Here is an 8,207-nt window from a genome sequence, read left to right as displayed (position 1 = left end):
TGTTGTAGACTTCCTGTCTAATAAGTTTATGTGGTTCCAAAATATTCTAGGTGCGGCTGTCTTCTTCTCAAGTATTTGTAACAACCAGCGTTCACTTCAACCTTTTATCTTTAATAATAGGAAACATTGATTGCGCTTTCTAGACAATCACATGTAAGAAGACAAGACAGGCGCAATTTTTTTTTCTTTTTTTTTCTTTTTTGCTTGAACCAGCATTTCAACCATAGATTCTTTGCTCCCGCTATTTTTTCCATTTTTTGCTACTTTCTCCCGTAGCAACTACGCTTTTTTTTGCCTGCCTGTGTTCTCGGGATGCTTTATGTCGTTCGGCGATCGCTTCTCGTATCTCCCCATTCCACCAGCTTTCCTGTTTTTGTTTTCCCTTTGCAACGAACACGTTGCAAAGGAAAGGTATTTCTGTCGTTATTACACTTCGAAGTTCACTATATTGCCACTCTTTGCTTGGCCATTTGCCAAGTTCTTTCTCTACTCTTGTGACTACATTTCTTATTTGTTCAACGTTCAAATTTGGACTGACAATTACGTGCTTGCTCTCTTTCCCAACTGCATATCCCACTTTCAAAATTATGCTTTTATGGTCTCTCCCTATGCTGCTATACCCTTCCTCGTCAATGACGATTTCTCGCAACTTATCATGAATTCCTTCTGTCATCAGAGTGTAATCAATGGTCGATTGCTGATTTCCCACTTCCAACATGGTCTGCCCGTCCCACTTAGGCCATTTGTTCACGATAATTAGATTATGTTGCTCGCAGAGATCTAGCATTGACTTCCCATTGTTGTCGGTATAGCCATCTAGATCCTGTATATGGGCATCCAGGTCACCTAATGGGATAATTTTGACACCACTCCTGAAACTCTTAACATGGGCACCTAAACATTCCACTAACTCTTGAGTTTCTCTCTGCAATTATTTCTGGTCCGCAAATACGTTTACCCAGGCAAGTTTTCTTTCCCCTCATTGTACATGATAACTAAAGGTGCTCTTGACACTTTGAATTTGCTCTTTCCCATTTGGCTCCCTGATGGATGAGCATTCCGACTCCCCCTCCCTTTCTTTCTATTTAGTTCTGTTGCACCCTTCCCAAGCATAATTCTCAATCACTGGCGGCTCTTCCGAGTCTCTAAGGTGCGTTTCTGTAACCGCCTACACCCCTATTTGTTCTCTGTTTAACTGCTCCTCAATCTCTACCCACTTTTCCTCTCTTCTACCGCCCTGCATGCCGAGCTCTCTTTATTGTTGTCCTCCTTTTTGTGTTATTGACGGCAATGCTATTCCGATGTTCCCCTGGGGGATCTTCTTTATTACTACCTACAACGGAACCACGCCACCAGCAAGCCGGCATCCCACTTGTCCAATCCTGGGATTGAAGCGGCTCCCATCTCGTTGGAAACCACCACACCTACTTACTTCCCTGTTTGTTACTACAACCTCGAAACCATTCTCTCGGCTCATTGTCGATATGGCCTCATTACCAACCTCTCTGGCTTTTTCTACGTTACTGTCACGTACTGGCACCTCAGCAACCGTGCAGGCTACGATCTGCACCTGAGGGGACAGCTCGCGCAAGTCGTATACCCTCTTCGCGAATCGTTGGGCTAGCACTGTCCCTTTTCTGTTTAGAACTTCATTTAGCCCACCTGCTACACGATATCGTTGCATCCGTGGGCATTTTTCGCGAGCTTTGCTTTTGATCGCTCGATAACAGCGCCCAATGTCCCTCCTGGAAATGTCCCTACCACCATTCTTTTGTCACCTTTCATTCTCTTCACAATTGCCTCTGAGCCCGCAGCCAGGTTTGAATCGCCGGCGATAATCACCCTTTCACTCTCTTCTCCTGCCGAGGCATTTCCCTGCTTTCCTTTGTCATCCTTTTCAGTGGGATTTGGACTTGACAAGGGGCATGGACCCCTGCGTTCCTTGCTTTTCCTTAGTGGCCGCATCAAGGTAGATTCCCTTCACCCCTACGTTGCGCACATTCCACATGCTTTGTTAACACTCCTCCTCCTGTCACATCGGGAGACAGCGTTCCATTGTCACGACCATTCTCATTCCCGATGCCGCCCTGTTCAGCTTTTCCTCAGTTGCTTGAGGTCTTTTTTTCGCCGCCTTCAGTGCATCACGCTTCATATTTTTCATATTTAACTCATTTTTGAGCTCTTCGACCTTTTTTGACAAGCTCCTCCTGGAAAGCCTCGATTTTCTTCAGCCCAGCATTGACATCACAATGTCTGCCCATTAACTCGATTTGCTCTCCATTTTCATTCGTCCCCTCGTCTACCTTGATGGACCTCCCACACACTGCACGCTTTACCGTCTTTCTTGCCATGTGTTGCACTTGGCTTCTTCTAATACAAACACAGAAGCTTTGAGAGCACGTGCCTTCTTGTAAAGGGAGATATGCACAGAATCTAAATCTAACATGCTTTGTCAAAAATATTTTAGACGCAATAATGTTCACGCGTGCTCAAACACGCGGACACGCTCTCACTGTCTTACCAAACGCATATTCCCGATACCAATACACGCAGTCTACAACCACTAACAGCTAACAGTCTTGCGACTTCCAAACTACTATTTAAAGGCTATAAAGACTAAACGTCCCACACGGCTACACATGCTGAAACGCGTGGCGCGAAAGGACTTTCTCACTATCTTGCGAAACCAAATATGCATGAAACCCACCCACGCACATGTAACAGAAAAAAACAAGACTAGCCAATTACTATTTATAGGCTAATAAATCAGCAAATCAAAACCAGAAGCAACCTTAAAGCATGCAGAAAATACTTATGTTTTTGTCGCCGCCGTGGAGACCTGGTAAAACACGTCCGTCCACCACCAGCGGAGGCGAGCGCCATCTGGAGGTATTGCGAGGAACCGGGCGCGCCACTTCGTGGCCTCCAAGATTTGTGCGCGCCGGCGTGTACGAATGGTCGACGCCGTGGCCGAAAGCTGAAAAGGGCGTGTGTTTCAGTCTTCGCGTAACAGAATTATGTTTTCTTGTATATTCAAACTACAACCTGACGCTTATCACGTCTATTGGTTGTGCGCAAGTCGTACTTTACGATTTTTCTACGTATCTTAGCTTGAGAATTTCGATTAGTTCAGTAACTTCCTTGCGTCACGTGGAGGGCCTGGGTATGTGTGGTTCGAAATTCTTCTCTGCCACACGGCGACCTTGACGTTATCGTTTTAAATCATCGCGTAAGCCGTCGGGCAAGACGATTCTTGTCGGCTGATATTATTGCCATGTCTTTGTGCCGGTGACGTTATGCGATTATGTTCCCGCTGTGAAGTCATCTGGCCGCGTCGATGAACGCACTCGATGACTTCAGTGATGTTCAACTTCCCCGATGTTAACCGTAATTGCAAGAAACCAGTGCGGCTTCGACAAGACGGCCACGCAAGGGCGTTCAGCAGGTTCAGTGGCGGCGGGCTGCCATGTGCTCTGTGCTGTCGGGCCCCAGCAGTGCGTGCTGTACCAGCTGCGAACCAGCGTCGAGTCGGTAGGTTGATTTTTACTTCCCATACGCTAAGCTTACTAAATGCTTAATTTCTGCCAGTGCATAACTATGAGCCAACAGATAACGAATTTCTGTGATATAAACACCTGAACGTGTAGTACTAATGCGGCAACGTGCGTTGACGTTTTGGCGTGTGAAGTAGCTATAAGTGCAGGCGTAGTTCCGTTTTGGTTTCCTACAGTTGCATTATTGCTGGTGTTTTTTTGTCTTTCATAGCCAGGTGTCCTTGCGCGGATGTTCATAAGAGCTCGTGTTTTGTAGCGCCGTTAGAAATCGCGCGTAGCGTTCTAACCATAAAATCTAATGTTCTTTATGCACCTCGTGAACATTGTGAAATAAATTCATGGTTATATTGCGCTTAGTTTTACAACGACGATATTAAGTGAAGGACAGGACGTGAATGTACGTAGCGCAATGCGTTCACGTCCTTCACTTAACATCGTCAGTGTAAAACTGAGCGCAATATAACCATGAACGTTCACCAACTAGCCCCCTTCATTGATTTACTAATAGAAATAGATTCATTGCAGTGCGTAGTTTAAGTTTGTCGAGCGACGGTTTTGTATTGTACAATATTCTGGTGTTACGAACTTTCCTCTGCTCAGTGTGTGGATTTGGCTAGGTTTCTGGCTTTCCTGTTAAACGCATCTTGTTCACTCGAATTCAAAGCCCAATTTAGCTCGATGCTTGCTTGACGCGAAAATAACCTTGTAACTCCGACGATGCAGCAACACCGAAATATCCGTTCGCGCTGGATGCAGCATTTGCCACAGTATAGGAGAGGAGCAGTACACACGTTACTTGTAGAATTGGCGGAATTCTATGGCACTGGCAAAATTTCAAAGACGCCTTGTCTCACTTCGAGCTAGCAGTTTAAAGTTTTATTGCCGACTGAGAAATCTGTGGATTTCAGTACTTGCGTCGTTTTATAATGTCAGAAAACAGCGCCGCATTTCTAAAAGACCATGAAAGAAAAAAAGATTAACAAGTTGGACAGTTTGCTTTTTTTCTAGTGATTGCTATGTAGTGCTGATTTCCGGCTATGGAGCACGAACTACCTCCAATATAGGCCTTAATAAGACCTTTCTTATGTGCTTTTATTTCTTGAATTATCAAATTTCTGCTATTTATTTTTGTTCTCACCTGATTTATTTTCTTTACAGGATTAAAGTGGGAGAGGTCAACACAAATAACAATGCCACCGAAGAAAGTATAACCCCCGGCTCTCCAATGCTACTATAGAGCGGACCAAAGCACCGGTAAGCGAAAATTGGGACCAGAATGGCTCTTCATTGCAGTGCGCAAAGATCATATGCTTAAGATGAAGCACACGCAAAAAAAAGCCGATATTTTGTTAGCAGAAAAGTGGGGTGGGGCACAGAAAGAGACAAGCGTTTACAATATTGCTCGCATGCGGGTGACATTGAAGCACTTGCACGCGCGGTATTATCACTACAGGTAGACACATACTCAAACGCCCTCTTACGAAATTCTGCTGATTTCACAAGAGTAGGAAGTCACCGATTTAGTTTAGGCGAGTGTAAAGGTATACAAGTGCAGCTGAATGCCAGTAAGTGTAAGAGATATAAATTAGTACCCCTGAGGGCCAGCTGTCAATGTGGATGAATTAGTTTGCTTGCTTTATTTGCTTGCTCAGAGCACTACGTGTATTCACCTATTCTCATGGCTTGAACACCTTGTTTACACTACGTATGCGCTCACTGTATAAAGGTTTTAGGTTGGGATGGACTTTGGTGCTAAGAGCGCCAGTAAACTTCAAGTAAAGTGCTGTAACTCCAAAGCTCGGTCACATTCGCATGTTGTTCACAACTTCTTCTGAGTTATGTACATGTGAAGTGTCTGGAATAGAATGCTCTGCTTTATGCAGTAAATCATTGACACCTAGTTTTATAATGTTAGGATGGATAGCTGGGCGTGTTGGTTGATCAGTTTTATAATGCTGACGCATGCTCTTGGGGGAAGGAGGAAGAAAGATAGTAAGACAGGCAGGTTAACCAGTGTAAATACAAACGGCCTACTCTATGCTGGCGAAAGGGTGCAAAGGGAATGAAAGTAAACAGGGAAGACGATATTTAAAATAAAAGGAATAAATGTGTGCACGTCAATGCGATTCAGCACACTCTAGCAGAAGCCCGCATGTCAAGTAGCAGGGCAACGCAAGGGTGTTTAGCACAGCCTGGACAATGATTCTCTCCCCCAGCAAGCTGCAATTAAGTGCAGTCAAGTTTGGCTTTCTAGCCCCACCACAATGAGTGCAGTCGCATAAAAGACCTCGTATCATTACCTCGCGGCCTCAGAAGTTTACGGTTAACACTCAGACCTGTTTCGTGCAAAATCCCTACTCCTTACACGGGATAAGGAATTGTATACCAAGCTCTGACGGTAAATAGTAAAAGACAAGCTAATCCAACAAAACATAGTCCTAAGTGAACGAGTTTCGGAAATTGTCTAACACTGAGTGGAATTTCTTTTTCCTTCCAGGTGCGACGATGGCCTAGAGGTTCAAGAGTCATCAGGACAAATAACTCTGAAGATATGCGAAGGATATCTCCTGTGCTGGTGATGACGAAGCAATTATGTCAAAATGAAATCCATATTTGAAAAGGCTCTTTTCTTCTTTCTTATTGGCAGTGCGTACACATAAACTGCCCTCGCATCCCTCTGCGTTCACCCAAATGCTACTCCGCAGGACAAGATTTTTTATGTTGCTTGGCTCGCAGTTCAAATACGTACATTTTCTTGCAGCACTTTCATTCTTTCTTTTTTGACGCTAGTCATGGATAGCTATCTTTTCATTAGCTGCGAGCACTTTGCTGCCTAAGCTCTTCATTAGATAACCTATATATAGAATATGGGACGTTAAAGTAAGCTTGTGACGCATGCGTGTTCTGTTTCTGATATTATACTTATCTATTATTTGACATAATTTGGTTTATAAAGGAAACATTTTTATTGAACGATAAAGCGACGAACTGAGAGGCCCAACTTTTGTTGATCACAACCATATAAAGTTCATGCAAGTTCATGAGTTATGCTTGTTTTACATTTTAAAAGCTGTTAGCGCGAACACTGCCTATCTGCGTTTGTATTTTCTGCTGCAGCTTGTCTTTTACTATTTACTGTCAGAGCTTGGTAAATAACTCCTCATTCTGTGTAAAGCACCTACAGTGAAACTATGCTGCACACTTTTTTTGTTTTGTAAATAAATCGTTCTCATTTGAAAAATATGTTCTTTGTCTAAGTCTGCATGAACATGCCTGCATGAATGTACAGCATCCTGTCAGAATGCATACAAAGATGAAGTGGACTTTACGCTAAAGCATACTTCTGGTGGTAAGGGGAAAATATGCTTTTAATAACTGTGCATATGGGGGCAGTTGATATAACAAATATAACTAATATCACTATATAACAAATATCACTTACAAACCACCGGTCATCTGCCCTACGCATTGCATGGCCCGCCCAGCTCCAGCTTTTCCTCCTAATGTCAACTAGAATAACGGCTAGCCATAACAATACACTTCGCTGTCTTCCTGTCTCTGAACGAGAGGTCGAACATTTTCATCTCAAGGTTCTTTGTTGGTCCTAAAGTTTCTGCTCAATATGTTAACACCCACAGAAAACCATTATTGTACACGTTTCAAATATACCGGTAAGCTGCCGGTCATGATTTCGTAATGCGTGTCGTATGCCTTCCAGCCGATTTTATTTTCCGGTAAATTTTCTTCCCATGATCACGACTGCCTTTGACAGATTGCCCTTGACGTACGTTTTCGTTAACCGATTCTTGAGGCTGACTCCCAATCGCGAATTCGGATTCTATTGCTCTGCAACTTAACATTACCTTAGTCTTCTGACTATTAATATTCAAGCTTACTATTCTATTTTGTCTACTGGGTCTTACCATAGAGATCATATCTTACTTGTAACACCAAAGCTCGTAAGAGAAAAAAAGATTGCGCTGCGCATTGATATACGTGTGGTGACTTGGGTACCAAAGCCATGGTAAGGCTACAACGAAGATTTCATCCTTATGAAGAAGCTCATCTCAAGCACCGCACTGCTTACGTTGCATGGGCATAGGTATAATCTATGACATTTGATAATGAATCATCAGAGATAACGTAGGCAAAACTGCACGCTTCGTTAAGTAAAGGTAGAATGGGTGTGAGCAAAATGTTATCAGACTTACAGCAATCGCCGAAAGACAAAAGAAAGGCAAATGTTGCGTATTCCTAGGAATGAATTCAGACGAGAGAGATGAAGTAAGAAACATACGGCTGTTGGGTTTGTCATGCGCTCGTAGCGCATGTCACTGCCTGTGCTGTCACTTAGGGAATCACAGTATCATGGAGTCGATGGTCTAGACCCTTCTGCATAACCTACAGTTGTGACGCTTTCGTTTTGCTTTCCCCCTCTGATGAGACATGCTATTTAACCTCTCCTTTTCCAGAATGATTCATTTTTTTGGGAGTTAGCGCTGTGTCCGTGTGCTTCGCTTACGTTTGCCTGTTTCTTTTTATAGCTGTCCCTCATTTACTCCCCATTAGTATATTAATGTCTTGCCGCAAAACACCACAGCCCGTACTTTTGCGTTTCAGTTGGCGTTGCTGTATATTGGACTACATAGGTGA

The 8,207-nt window shown here is 43.6% G+C and overlaps 1 long non-coding RNA gene across 1 annotated transcript; it reads left to right on the top strand.

Annotated features, from left to right (window-relative positions):
- The first annotated feature begins 3,376 nt into the window (after positions 1 to 3,376).
- On the top strand, positions 3,377 to 6,189 carry LOC142559498 (uncharacterized). Its single transcript, XR_012823135.1, has 3 exons — positions 3,377 to 3,531; positions 4,713 to 4,808; positions 6,052 to 6,189. It is a non-coding gene; the product is annotated as an uncharacterized LOC142559498 (long non-coding RNA).
- The last annotated feature ends 2,018 nt before the right edge of the window (positions 6,190 to 8,207 follow it).

The sequence above is a fragment of the Dermacentor variabilis genome, chromosome 10 (assembly GCF_050947875.1).
Source record: "Dermacentor variabilis isolate Ectoservices chromosome 10, ASM5094787v1, whole genome shotgun sequence".
Lineage (NCBI taxonomy): Eukaryota > Metazoa > Arthropoda > Arachnida > Ixodida > Ixodidae > Dermacentor > Dermacentor variabilis.
The sequence above is the reverse complement of the archived record's forward strand: the minus strand, read 5'-3'. Positions and strand labels throughout refer to the sequence as shown.